Source organism: Pavona decussata, unplaced genomic scaffold (assembly GCF_977016875.1).
Source record: "Pavona decussata unplaced genomic scaffold, jaPavDecu1.1 SCAFFOLD_56, whole genome shotgun sequence".
Classification (NCBI taxonomy): Eukaryota; Metazoa; Cnidaria; class Anthozoa; order Scleractinia; family Agariciidae; genus Pavona; species Pavona decussata.
The window spans coordinates 1,040,987-1,053,666 of record NW_028145478.1 but is presented as its reverse complement, the minus strand read 5'-3'; the positions used below and the strand labels follow the sequence as shown (position 1 = coordinate 1,053,666).

The 12,680-nt window shown below is 40.5% G+C and overlaps 1 long non-coding RNA gene and 1 pseudogene across 2 annotated transcripts; both read right to left on the bottom strand.

Annotated features, from left to right (window-relative positions):
* Positions 1 to 413: 413 nt before the first annotated feature.
* LOC146480065 (glutathione peroxidase-like) lies at positions 414 to 3,789 on the bottom strand (annotated as a pseudogene). The gene is made up of 2 exons (XR_014864800.1): positions 3,259 to 3,789; positions 414 to 1,484 (listed from the first exon to the last, which is right to left on the bottom strand). The product of XR_014864800.1 is annotated as a glutathione peroxidase-like (transcript).
* Positions 3,790 to 7,113: 3,324 nt separating this feature from the next.
* On the bottom strand, positions 7,114 to 8,326 carry LOC146480064 (uncharacterized). Its single transcript, XR_014864802.1, has 3 exons — positions 8,178 to 8,326; positions 7,976 to 8,056; positions 7,114 to 7,322 (listed from the first exon to the last, which is right to left on the bottom strand). It is a non-coding gene; the product is annotated as an uncharacterized LOC146480064 (long non-coding RNA).
* Positions 8,327 to 12,680: the final 4,354 nt, after the last annotated feature.

Here is a 12,680-nt window from a genome sequence, read left to right as displayed (position 1 = left end):
ATCGTATATGTAAAACCGCTAAAATGTGCAATATATATAAAAAGACCGATTCAACCGTATTCTCGTCTAGTTTTTCTAGTCACGTGACCTGCCAAATGTGTTGTGACTCAAAAATCTTGCGACTTCAGTTTCAAGAGAACAAATTATAAACGTTGCCAAAAAGCTAATCTGTGGAATTGGCTGAGTTAGCGTTTTCAAGATAAGATGGTAAGATCTTTCAAATGCATCAGGATAGTTTAATGTTATCCCCCTTAAGGGGGGCGCCATGCCCTTGTGCCAGAAAAATACCTTAATCACCGGATTTTCAAACCAGAAGACTCCTTAACACCCCTGACACATTTACCCAACTACTGGGCTGAACTTTGCCGACTCTCGAGCAACAAGAACAATAAAAAAATTCGAAGACATGTTTTTTTTTCAGACGGGATATTCATTTATTGCAAGTAGCTACGACTCAAAATGGGTCTCGACATCGTGTACAGCTGAATGAATTGAAGACCGCACAGCTCGCCGGGACTTCAGCTCGAAGCAAGACCTTCTGCGCATGTCAGTTTATGATCTGCTTGTCATCTGCTCGAATCTTGTATTTGAATAAAAGATATCACCTCACTAAAAAATATTTCTTTAAGAATGTTTTCAAATTTGTAGTCAACATACTCCAAAAGAACACCCCGCTATTAGAGGAACCCTCCTATAAACAAGCCAGGTCTGTGAAGAAAGAACTGGAAATTAAAATTTTGTTCGTAGAAAGAACAAAGCATTAATGAATAAAGCACACTTTACTGAACGTTTAAGGAGTCCCCACCGACCCACCCCTCCCACCCGCTAGTGACGGGGTGAAACTTGGCAATTTCCAGTTATCCAAAATTTTCGGTTGGAAATTTCGGGAACATTCTGGGTCAAATGGAAAGGCTTTTATCCATTTCTTCCAAACTTGTAATCTCCTTGGTAGATACAAAAAATAAATAAATAAATAAAAAAAAAAAAAACGAACGTGATGGCGCAAGAAGACAACAAAATGGAACGGAATCTTTGTGCCAATGGATGGGACGGTAATTTCCCTTCCAACCGCTTGGAAGGAAAAAAAGTGAAATACTGCCAAAGGTCATCCGTTTGTTTTGGGGAATTTCCATTTTGATCTGTGCGTACCAAATGCATTTCAACCTGTTAAACTGAAAATTGTGGTTAAATGGAAAGCGTCCCTGGTCAGAATTCGAAGGTGTTCTTTAAAAATAGGTTGACAGAAAGCTTTCAAATGCTTAACGCAAGTGCTAAGCAGTATCTTCGGAGCACTTTTTTATGAGGTTTTCTATATCTTCAGTGATTTCTTTGGGCTCCACTGTTGGTGTATAGCGGCGGTACGGCTGCCCTTTGTGGTCCACAAGAATCTTCTCAAAGTTCCAGGTTATGTCATCGTTTCGCACTGGTGACCAACTGATCTTATCAATGTCATCAATGAAGTTGTCAGGAGCTGGACATCGGCTCTGTGAAGCGAAAATGCGGGTATATAGTAAATTGTAACAAAAGTCGTTTATTGTGACTAAAGAACATATGTGGAACATTCTAACGTCGATATGAACCTTGAAGTAGCTATGTCATGTGGAGTTTTACATCCTGGGAAGAAAAACTGTGTTGATACTGTACTGTCATGGTGCCTACTCAAGTCCAACTCCTCGACTCGTTCAGAGTCGTGTTCCTATTTCTCCAGGACGCCAGAACCAGGAAATATGTCTAGCTAACACAGTAATTGTGAAGCTAGGTTGGCTAGTCATATGTTGACCCCAGGTGGGGTACTCGGGTATAAACGTGACGGGGGCGGTCCGACGGAGCCTAACATTTTGAACCCAAAAAAATACATGGACCTTATATTGTGCACCCAAAAAAATATAAGACATCATGCTTTTGGATCTTGCGGGAACTTTGGCTTGAATTACGTAAGAACTATTAGCCTGGCGGAAATTCGAACCCAAAAAAATACGCGCAGATTCTTTAGACCCAAAAAAATACAGAAGTTGAAAATTTTAGACCCAAAAAAATACGTCGGACCCCCCCCCCCCCCCCCATCACATTTATACCCGAGTATCCCCCCTGGGATGTTGACCACTTTGTTTACAGAATGAAATTGATTAATTGCGTATTTATTTAGCTTCGCCATGTACAACACAAACAAGAATAACGGATAACAACAAGAGAAAGCAAACAATGGAAGGAAGGCTGCTACAGTAATAATCGCCTATTAGATAAGGAGCTTTACAAGAAAATCTCAAAGTATAAGTACAAGTGTAAAGTGGTTTGCCCTAACAGAATGTTAGAAAAACTAGTCGCCATCTAACTTTTCACGGCTTTCCATGAGTCAGGCACAGTACTGGGGAAAAACCCAGACTGAAACACATACAAAAAAGCTTTATTTTCTTTAATCGATTCATAGGTGACAAAACCCACATCATCATGACTGGTTAATTCGACCTTCAACAAATGAACAACGAGTTTACTCCAAAAGATTACTTTATCAATCCCTTGGACATCATCCATGTTAATTCTCAAGGGAAATAATACTTACTAGAGAAGTCTATTTTATCAAAACACAGATGGAAATAAGCGATCAACTCGTTCAAAAGCCTGCTTAATTATGACAATAGACCCTTCTCCAAAATGGCGGCAACAGATTTGAATGAGTTCAAGTTAAAATTGAACTGAATGAAAAACTAGCACTGGAAAGAGCACCTTTACGTTAGCAACCTTGCAAAGTTTCAGCATATTAGGCGTTATATCAGCTTAGGAAATGTAAGATGAAATTTGCCAAATTTACAGACGTTTGTATGATTGGGGGTGCGTCATACCCCCAGTCATGCAAACGTCTGTAAATTTTTCGTTTTTCAACTTACATTTTCTCAGCTGATATTACACCTGATATGCTGAAAGTTTGCAGGGTTACTAAAGTAAAAGTGCTCTTTCTATTGCTGGTATATGTTTTTAATTTCAACTTATTTGAATTTTCGGCCGCCATTTTGGAGAAGGGTCTATTTCTCTTAGTTGTTTGAGTTCTATTGATCGAATTAACACATTTAGAACTCTTCTTTAATAAATTTGAAATAAATAAGCGATAACAATGTCGACTGACGTTTGGATGACTCCATGCCGCCATTTTTTGTTTTTATTTTAAATTGTTTATCGAAAATATCGTTATTATTATTATGTTATATTAATTATCCATAGCATGGTTTGTGATACATACAAAAAGCACAAGGAGTTACTAACCTTCAGAAATGTGAACATTTTGCTTTCTTTCTTCCCGTTGACATCAGTTTTCTCCAACATCTTCAGGTTATGGTGCAATTCGAAGCCGTGTCCAGGGCGAACGTATTTCAACCCGTTTAAAATCTCGTAGGCATTCTCGCCGGGTTCCTGAAGTCCAAATTGATTACATGGGACAGCGAGAACTTTAAATCCACATTTACCGTTCTTATTGCTATTATATTTTTCTAATAATTCATTCAGTTGTTTGTATTGCATGGTTAAACCTCAGAAGGTCGCCACATTCATCACCAAAGCGACGTGTTTTTTGTAAAACTCCTGTGAGAGTTTCGAACCATGAATATCGTTCATCTCGTAGTCGTATAACGAGCCTTCGCCATCCTTACATGGACTAAAGGATTTTTTCCTTTCTGTGAAAGAACATCCTTGAAAGCACACCGCTAGGAAAATGAAAATCTTTCCGGCGTCCATGTTGATGGTCGCCGTAAAGGCAAGTCGCCTTTTCTGATCTGCCAAGATTTGCTCAGTCGAACGTTGCGTAAAAAGTGCGCGTTATCCAATCACGGAACTCAAAACCTGTAAACCGACATGTGGCCTATTCACAACATGTTCTGGTAAAATAGCAAGTTTTTGATTTTATAATTTATTATTAAACGCAATAACCTTCGTACGACAGGCGTCAGCAACTTTGTTGCGTCAAAACTCGTAAATTTTCACGCGTTAGAGTAAAATTTTCAAAATAGTTTTCAATGGCCGTTTTTCACACAAGAGACGAATTATCCGTCTGAGACGAATTATCGGTCACACACGGATAATTCGTCTAGATAGTAAATCAGGGCAAAATTTGGTTTCGGCTGGTTCGCCTGTTAGCACGTCTTGAAGACATGCTGACAGATGAAATACTCGTCTAACAAGGGTATATCGTCTCCAGTTTTTATTTCTAGACGGAAAACGAAGACGGGTTTTGGGTTAGTTTTGGTACGAGGGAGACTGGTTTCTTTTTGTTGGCAAAGTTTCTTGGGATGCCTGTTATACGTTCAAACCAAGTTCTACGAAAACACAAAAGGGGACAAACCAAGTCAAATGAGCAGAATTTGACATGGACAGACTATGACACTTCTTCCATCTTCGCTGAAGTTTTATTTGATCCCCAATATAGAGGAAGAGATTATACCGTTGGGTGGGCTACAATAATGGAACGTTTAGCGCCGAAGAAGTCGTCAAACAAACGAAAACATATTCAAAGTGATCCAAGAAGCTCAGAAGAAGGTATTTGAGACAAGAGAGATGGAAGTCAAAGAACTTGCAGTTGCACAGTTGCTATGAATGCCGCCATTATTCAAAGACCATAGTATTTTCTCTCTCCCAGCTACATTCAAACATTGTACAGGAAATTAAAGAAAGCACGACGGCAACACCAACGAAAACGTCGATTAAAAATATAAGTTTGAGTTACTTGCACTACTTCGCGATTAGTATTCGTTCAACTTGTACAATGTGGTCGAACTACCTAGTAACAGAACTGGGAACGGCATTCAAGTTGAATAAAAACTTTACCTTCATGTGCTCACGTTCTCCAAAATACCTTGAATTTGGTCATTTAATTTCGGCCGAAGAAATTAACCAAAATTTAAAACGCATGTACAGGGCCTTTGTTTTTTGCTCATTAAATCCGGCTATTATTTTGTGACTATCTCGTTACCATCGTCGCAGTAGCTTCTTAAACTCCCTTTGAAACGATATAATACGGAAGCCTGTTGGGGACATGCAGGATGCGAGTAGAAATGCGAGATGCAAGATAGACTAAAAATGTGAGCTGTGAGTTAGAAAAATGCAGGACAGGAAATGTGAACCAGCCGTCCGACTAGCAAGGAACATCAAGGAATATGGCGGCGGCTTACAATGAAGATTTGTCCAGAAATACATGTTCCTTATGATGGACATCGCAAGGTGTCCCTTAGCTCTAACCTCATCTAAACACAAGCTGTGAAACACGAACTTATATGAAACCCTCTTTCTTGCATAACTCTTGGCATAAACAACGAATGGTTACAAAATATGTACTTCATGACTGGATGGGAGGGCAAGACAGAATAAAAACCACTCGCGTCACTGATAAGTTTAAGGAAATCAGCTTCTAGCCTGTGTACAACCGCCCCCTCCCCTCCGGAAAAATCTCTCCCCGATTTCTCCGGAGTGGAGGGGGCGGCAGTACACAGGCTATTAGCTTCAAAAGGTTGCCCTTTTGAAAACTGACGCCATAAAAAGTTGGATAAAACTTTCCAGTTCAAATGAAATTACACCATGAATGCATGTAGTGCTTGGGTGGGGCAGGAAGATTTCGGAAAACTCGGGCTTAACAATAGGCTCAAATTTCTGCAAGGCTGATCTGACTGCGTAGAAAACTTAACACGACAGCGACATCGTTAGCTTGCGAATACAGCCGCCTCTCATTCGCGTTTCGCACGTAGTAGCAGGAGCGAATGAGAGGCGACTGTATTCGCAGGCTACGACATGGTTGGTGTTCTACTTTTTGCTGTGCTACACCGTGCTGACAATAGCCAACCAGCTCGAAACAGCTGTCCACGGTTGCCGCATTCTGTTGATTCTCGGTTTGGTCTCTATCATGTCGCTGTTGTGTTGTTAAGTTTTCTACGCAGTCAGATCAGCCTGGGGCGGGCCCCAACGAGAAGGGAAAAGCCCTGGGAACGAGATTGACGAACAGCAGTCACTCTAGGAAAGCACGTCTTGCAAGAAAGATCCTCCGAATCAAACTAAGTTGGCAATAAAATAATTTGTTTCTATTTTACTCGTTAGGCTTCAACCCGTCACATCTTGCGGAGCTATTTACGAGGAAACGAAACTGGAGAAATTTCTATCAGCATATCGAGCGAAATAGCGACAGAAGGACAAAGGAAAAAAGGATTTGCGTCCTGTTTAGTTCGATGATAGAAAAAGCTGAATTCATACCACAAGAAAATTTATCAAACTGGCACAGCCGGGGATAAAAAAATTAAAAATAATACCCCCCATCTACAAGCTGAGATGGTTTTAGACAGATGTTTATAAATTATTAAAGAAGATTGGAAACTAGTGTGAACGTTTTTATCTGACAGTCGAAGGATATGCATCTGGAAAAAACGTAGTAAACAAACAGCGACACCTACTGTGCCTGTTTTTGTTTTTATACGGATGAACTAGGAGACGTATAAACCCCAGACGATTTTTACCTTTCTATAGTAAGTTTGTCTCAGAAAAATATCAACAATCAATTCGTCTCTGGTATAAAAGGGTAGCCTTGGTTGTAATGGTTGATGCAGGTTTCATTTACCACCTAATACCTTTTGTGTGTTTGTTGACGAATCAGTTTGCATTTCATTTTGATTTTACTTCTGTTAGCATCGGAGGTTCTTGAGGTTCGACTTCGTTAATGAGTTCCTGTTCAAAAACCAATTTTATTTCCGTATTGCCAACTAATAAAGTCAATAAATTTACAGATCGGAGACATCTGTTGTACACAACTGCTTTTTTTCGAATTTTAAATTAAAACAGGAAAAAAAGGTTTCTTACAATCCGCACATGAAATTTAATTAGAGCTATCAGCCAGAATTGCTCGTTCTTCCCTCTCTGAGAGTCCAACCCATGTTTTTAAGTCTTTTCTTTCCTTTTTCTTCTGTTTTGTTTTTCTCAAATAAGTCTCTTAAGCTAGGAGCCAAAAGTAAATTAAAGTGACTTTTTTTTTATAGATCGAGCGATTTTAGCCCATGAGAAAAGTCAAACTGGAAAAGCCAACTCTTTTCGTCTAAATTTTTACTGCCAGATTTGCGAGGCAAAGAACTGAGGAATTGCAATACGAGATCACAGAATTTCAATGTCATTTATTATTGCTTGGGTTTAGTTAAACACTAAATTCTGACGAGTATACAATACTGGTAAATTTTGTGAGTATCCGTTCCCATTATAGCTCGTATTGTTTACAACTGCGTTCTTCAGTTTCGAAGTTCCTCTTAGCAGTTCAGCTCGCGGGCGGAGAGGCAAATGTCTCTTCGCAGTTTCGCTTGCTTTTCCTGAAATAAAAAACATACATATGGACAGAAATTTGAGAAACTCTCCAAACTTCACCAGCAAGTTACTAATCTATTGGCGTATGAATAAATTAAATTCAATATTCCCTCTTCTTAACTGGCCTAAAAATATGCATTACAAGCTAAAAGTTTAGTTGCACATCTCATGTATGTAACAGCCAATATCGTTTTTCATAGCGTTCCTTCACCATTAAATGCGTTCAAAAAATTCTAAACAAAATGGAAATTAAAAAGGGCTAGGGGCTTCAAGTAACACAAGCTAAAGTACATGTTTTGCCCCACCTAAGTTCTGAGCTGGCGTTGTGAAATTTGTCTAAAATGACATAAAAACATTAACATCCAGCACACCCATCGTAAAACACTTAGGCAGCCTGAGTTTCGGATTTTGTTTAACGTTTTAGCCTTAACAGACCTTGTACGCTAGAGGAAACTTTGTTCAACACAGCCTTGCTCTTCAGTTTAACAGGCAACGTAACGTTACCGAGTCCTTCGAGCAGCAATTCCTTCCTGTGCCAGTGGGCACTACTCATACGTAGAGCTGCTGCTCACAGGGCAATGAAACGAGGGCGTGAGGGGATACACATTTCCAACTTGAAAGCGAGTTAATGGATAAGTGGTTTTTACTTTACTCTAACCTGCATCCTTCGTTTGTTGATCAACTGAGTGAATTCATCTACAAGCTTTGCCCGTTCTTTCAGTCTTCCAGATATGCACTCCTTAAAAATGAGAACGAGAGTCTTTCAGTTGGCTGCGGATCTATATCCTACACAAAGGCGCTGTATAAAATAACAGCGATAACATATTCACAAAACGAGCACTTAAATGAGAGTAACTCACATCGGTTGTTTTATCATACTTGCAACTGGGACCCAAGCCATCCACTAGCGAAAGTGAAAAAAAGAGTATCAGAACAATACAACACGCTGCAACCGTTGCCTTCATCCCGATGCTTTGAAACGAAGTAAAGAACTGAATAATTTCCTGCTATGCTTTTACATATCAGCATGTCACAGCCTGCTCACAGCTGTCCGTTAATCACCTTTTAAGCGTCAGTGATAATTTTGTTATTTGCCAGTTTGTTTCTTGGACACAGGTGAAAATGTCTGTTTATTTAGATCAAATTGCATTTTTGCCTCAGATCTGTCCTTTCATTGTTATCACCTTTAAAGCTGGCCCCTCATTATCTCTCTGACTTGGTCACGCTCAAACCGAACTCTAGTAAGAGTCTACGTTCTAATGACAATTATAAAGTATTACTTCTAGCCCCATCGGCTAACATTCTCTGCTGCTCCCAAAATTTGGAATAGACTCTCTTATGAACTAAGGAACATAGCGGGCATTCATGTTCAAACGTGATCGTAAGACTTTCCGTTTTAGCAAAGCTTTTTACTAGTAATAATCAAAGATTAGGGAGTACTTTCGATTACCTCAATTACAGGCTCTCTCTCCTTTGTCAAGTTGGTGATGATGTCATCCGCCCCTGCACAATCTGCAGGGGGTGCCAGATACGCGTCCGTACATATAAGCCATGTAGCGCCAAAGGAATTGGTTTTGAGCAACGTTTGATCTGAAATAGGGTAAGACCCTAGAAGACAGGTCTGAAAGGTAGTATGAATTTTAGAACAAGTAATATAAAAAAGAGCAAGGCACATTTCACGGTAAGGGAAATATATTTTCCCAATATTTCGGGAGGCACGGCCTTTCTTCTTCAGGTTATTTCAGAAACCGACCCTAATGTAAAAAACGTTACAACGTAAAACAGAAGGGGATGCAATTAGTATCATAATAACATAGGCTAAAGGAACAAAAACAGAAACCTTACAATTTTTTTTATAAATTGAAATTACAAATTTTTGACCCAGTGAAAACATGTGTTGGCAGTCTGGTCGTAAAGAACGATTTTCAGGATAAAAGCGAAAAAATAATAATTTTTGGTACCAGAACTGTAAAATTTCAAATGTACGCCCTGAGCTTCAAATATTCGTTCAAAGGACATTTTTGGAAAGTTTTGGAATTGTTGTTGGAAGGATTTCGCAATGGTTGAACCTGATAACAGAAACAGCTTGAGACACCAAGCCAACATCATGAGATAATCCAAACAGATCCATGGGCTTTTATATTCAGGCGGCCTAGGAGATCATGATTTAACTCATGTTTATTTTTTTAAAGGACTTTTGCATTGAGAGTTTGGAAGACTCAATTTTTACTGGTGGTGGAGGGGTAGGGGGGAAGGCAGGGGTTTCTTTTCGAACTTTTTTTTCTCACTTTATCATCTATATCTGGATGCCTCATAGTTTGGATGTTCTCACAGTTTACATCGAATGAGACAAGTTTTTATTAAAGTGTAGCATATGCATTCCGCCATGCTAAGGAACAGCTAAGGAGTTGAATTGGAATTGATAAACAAGTAAGCAAGGAAGACCTTTATTGGGCAGACACCATTACCGCCAAGGCAGAAGGTTTCACTGCCCCCTTTCTAAATTTTTTTTTTCTGTGAAAACGTTCAATTTTAGCATAGTTGCTAATAGTCTCCCACGCAGCCGTTCTTAGTGTCGTCCCGCAATCCCTGGGAAGGAGCGTTGCGTGACGACACTAAGAACGGCTACGTAGGGGACTAAGTTAGCAAAGGCCAGCTGGTTAAAGAACCCACTCACTCTTCGTAAAGAGTAGGGGACGCAGTTCCCGGTGTTGTGGTCTGGTCACTTTGTGTGTATTGGTCTGGGAGGGTGGGGTGAAATCACATATGGACTGAGACGGCAGCCAGAGGCGCCTTGTATATTGTAAAGTCACACGTATGTTTGTGATTGATTTAAGACTTCATTTACAGTGCAACGAACTCAACCGGGGCCACCGAAAAAAACGGCACTTTGAAATTTAAAGAAATGTTCTCGTTTTTGATTGGTTTACAAACTACCAAAGCCAGACTTCTTTGTTGTAAACGTGACCTGTGTTGGGTGGCCACGGTTGAGTTCGTTGCACTGTAAGACTTCATCATCTCGGTAAAACCGGTTTGCTGAGTCCTGTATAACCGGTATTCCGGTATGCTGCAATCGCACCGAAGTTAAAAGATTCCCGGCCGAAAGTTAATGCAACCTCTGGTACACTCCAAATACGATGTAACAGATGGGTGAACCTTTTTACTTCAACTGAGTAATCCAAAATAGAACATGGGAATCGAAATAAAACATCATGGAGACAACGCATTGGAGTTTTGCGTGAAAGGAGTGGATTTTAGCCAATAAACGATCCGGCGCAAAAGAACAGCAATTTCAGACAGTGATTTGCAGTCATTGCAATCAATTAGGTCAAAACAACTGCGTGCGGCAAATTTAGGACTACAATAGGCCCACAAAATACGAACTTGTGATAAAATTGGACGCGTTAAACGGATGCTTCTACAATAAGGGGCGTTTTAGCCTGCGAATACAGCCGCCTGTCTCGCTCCGCTGGATTGGTTGGGGGCGTTGAGAGGTGTTTAATCTGAACACGGACTGGGAAAATTCTGTACAGTCAGAACCTCAAGTAAGCGACAACCCAACCCAACCCAACCCAACCCGGGAGTCTAATTTTCAGTCACTAGCCTTTGGTAGTTTTAGAGGCTTATTACATGTATTTCCAAATCGTATAACATCTTTTTAGCAGATCGCAAAACTACCGGAAACTTGGCAGCATGGCAGATCCAAAGAATGTCAAGGCAATTTACGAAACAACTTTCGTGATGGCAACGAAAATTTACGGAAAATCCATTCCGATTATAAATGACAGCGAACGTTTTCCTCGTTGAAGAGTTTCAGTACTTTGCTCATGTTGTTTGCTTGTCAGCACACGTTCAGACTGACTTACAAAACTAACCAATATGATCAACAACAGGACCTCCATATCGAACATCGGATGACTGGAATTAAACGTTCCAGTATAACGTAACAACACAATTCATTTTCACAACTGCGTTATGCAGCGTCACAAGTACAACTTTTTCCGTGGTGAGATTGAATTCATGAGTCAAGTGTACGCTTAGTGGAGGTTAAAAACAAAAGAAAAAATTCAATTGTCGGTCGCCTCTCGGGGGTGAGTACTTGACCCATATTTGGGGTGCCGCTGGGGTGTTGAAACCCTGGCCCTGTCTAGGACAAAAATAACCTAAACTACCTACCCCTGTAGGACAGCGCCCTCTGCCCTCTATTTTAAGACCCATTTTGGTGTTCGTTTCTACAGTGTTCGCTTATGAGAGATGGTCGCACATGGAGGGGTTCAACTGTATTTTCATCGATACTATAACACCACGATCTTAAAAAATGTGTTACTGCACAAGAATCCAATTGCCTTTTAATTTAGGCCCTGTGCACACTTTGCGTTTCGTTTGAAAACGCATACGTCTCGATGCGTTTTGTCCCTACGTCCACACCAGAAAAAAACGAAAATGTAGTCTCCTTCGCAGCCGTCGTTTGGGCTCGTCACGCAACGCGCTCCCTTCCCCACCAACATGCTGATCGTTTTAAACGAAACCGGTCTCAGGTCTTCTCCTTGAAGAAGAAATATCCATGAAGGAGTTCTAAAAAATAGCATTTTAGAGATTCTAGATTTCAAACTTTTCTGGAGGAACATGCCCTAGACCCCCCTGGGCCCAGTTGTTCAAAGCCCGATTATGCTAATCCTGGGTTAACGTGAACTTTGACTCAAGTAAATTTACTAATCCTTAAGGATTCGTCCAAAAGATTTTTGTCCCTCAGTTTAGCCTTAGACTTTTCTTTACCATAAGATTAAAATGAGCCTTGAAAATAATGTTTAATGAGCGAGATGAAAACCTCGGTTAACTTTTAATCGTGGATTAGCGTTAATCGGCTTTCGAACAACCCGGCCCTGGATGCTTGCGCCTTAATTCAGCGCTCGCAGCACTTCCCTCGCCTCTCCTGTACGTCTGGCTTTGGCCCTCTTTCAAGTCGTTCTCTCGCAGCTTGTTTCGTCTTGCCAAATCTTAGCTGTGCTTTGCTTTTTCAGTCCACAGTTCGCTGCCACGTCAATCGAGTGATGCTCCATGTGCCAAGTTCACTGTGTAGTTCTATCGTCAAATGTACTATGTTGGTTTTGTATACTTAATGTTCGGCTTTCTCCCAGGCCTTTATGGTCAATGGTCAATGGTCAATGGTCAAGACGAATGGATTACAGTGACCCTAAATGTATTCACTGAAAAGACAGGCCTCTCCCTGAAAGACAGAGTGAAGCCTAGGAACTAAGCAAGTTCTTTGTCAAGTCTATATTGTTGCGCTGTTTGCAACATAACCCGAGACTTACTGTATGGCGCACGGTCCCGTAGATGTCACCTACGTTTATAATCCTGAC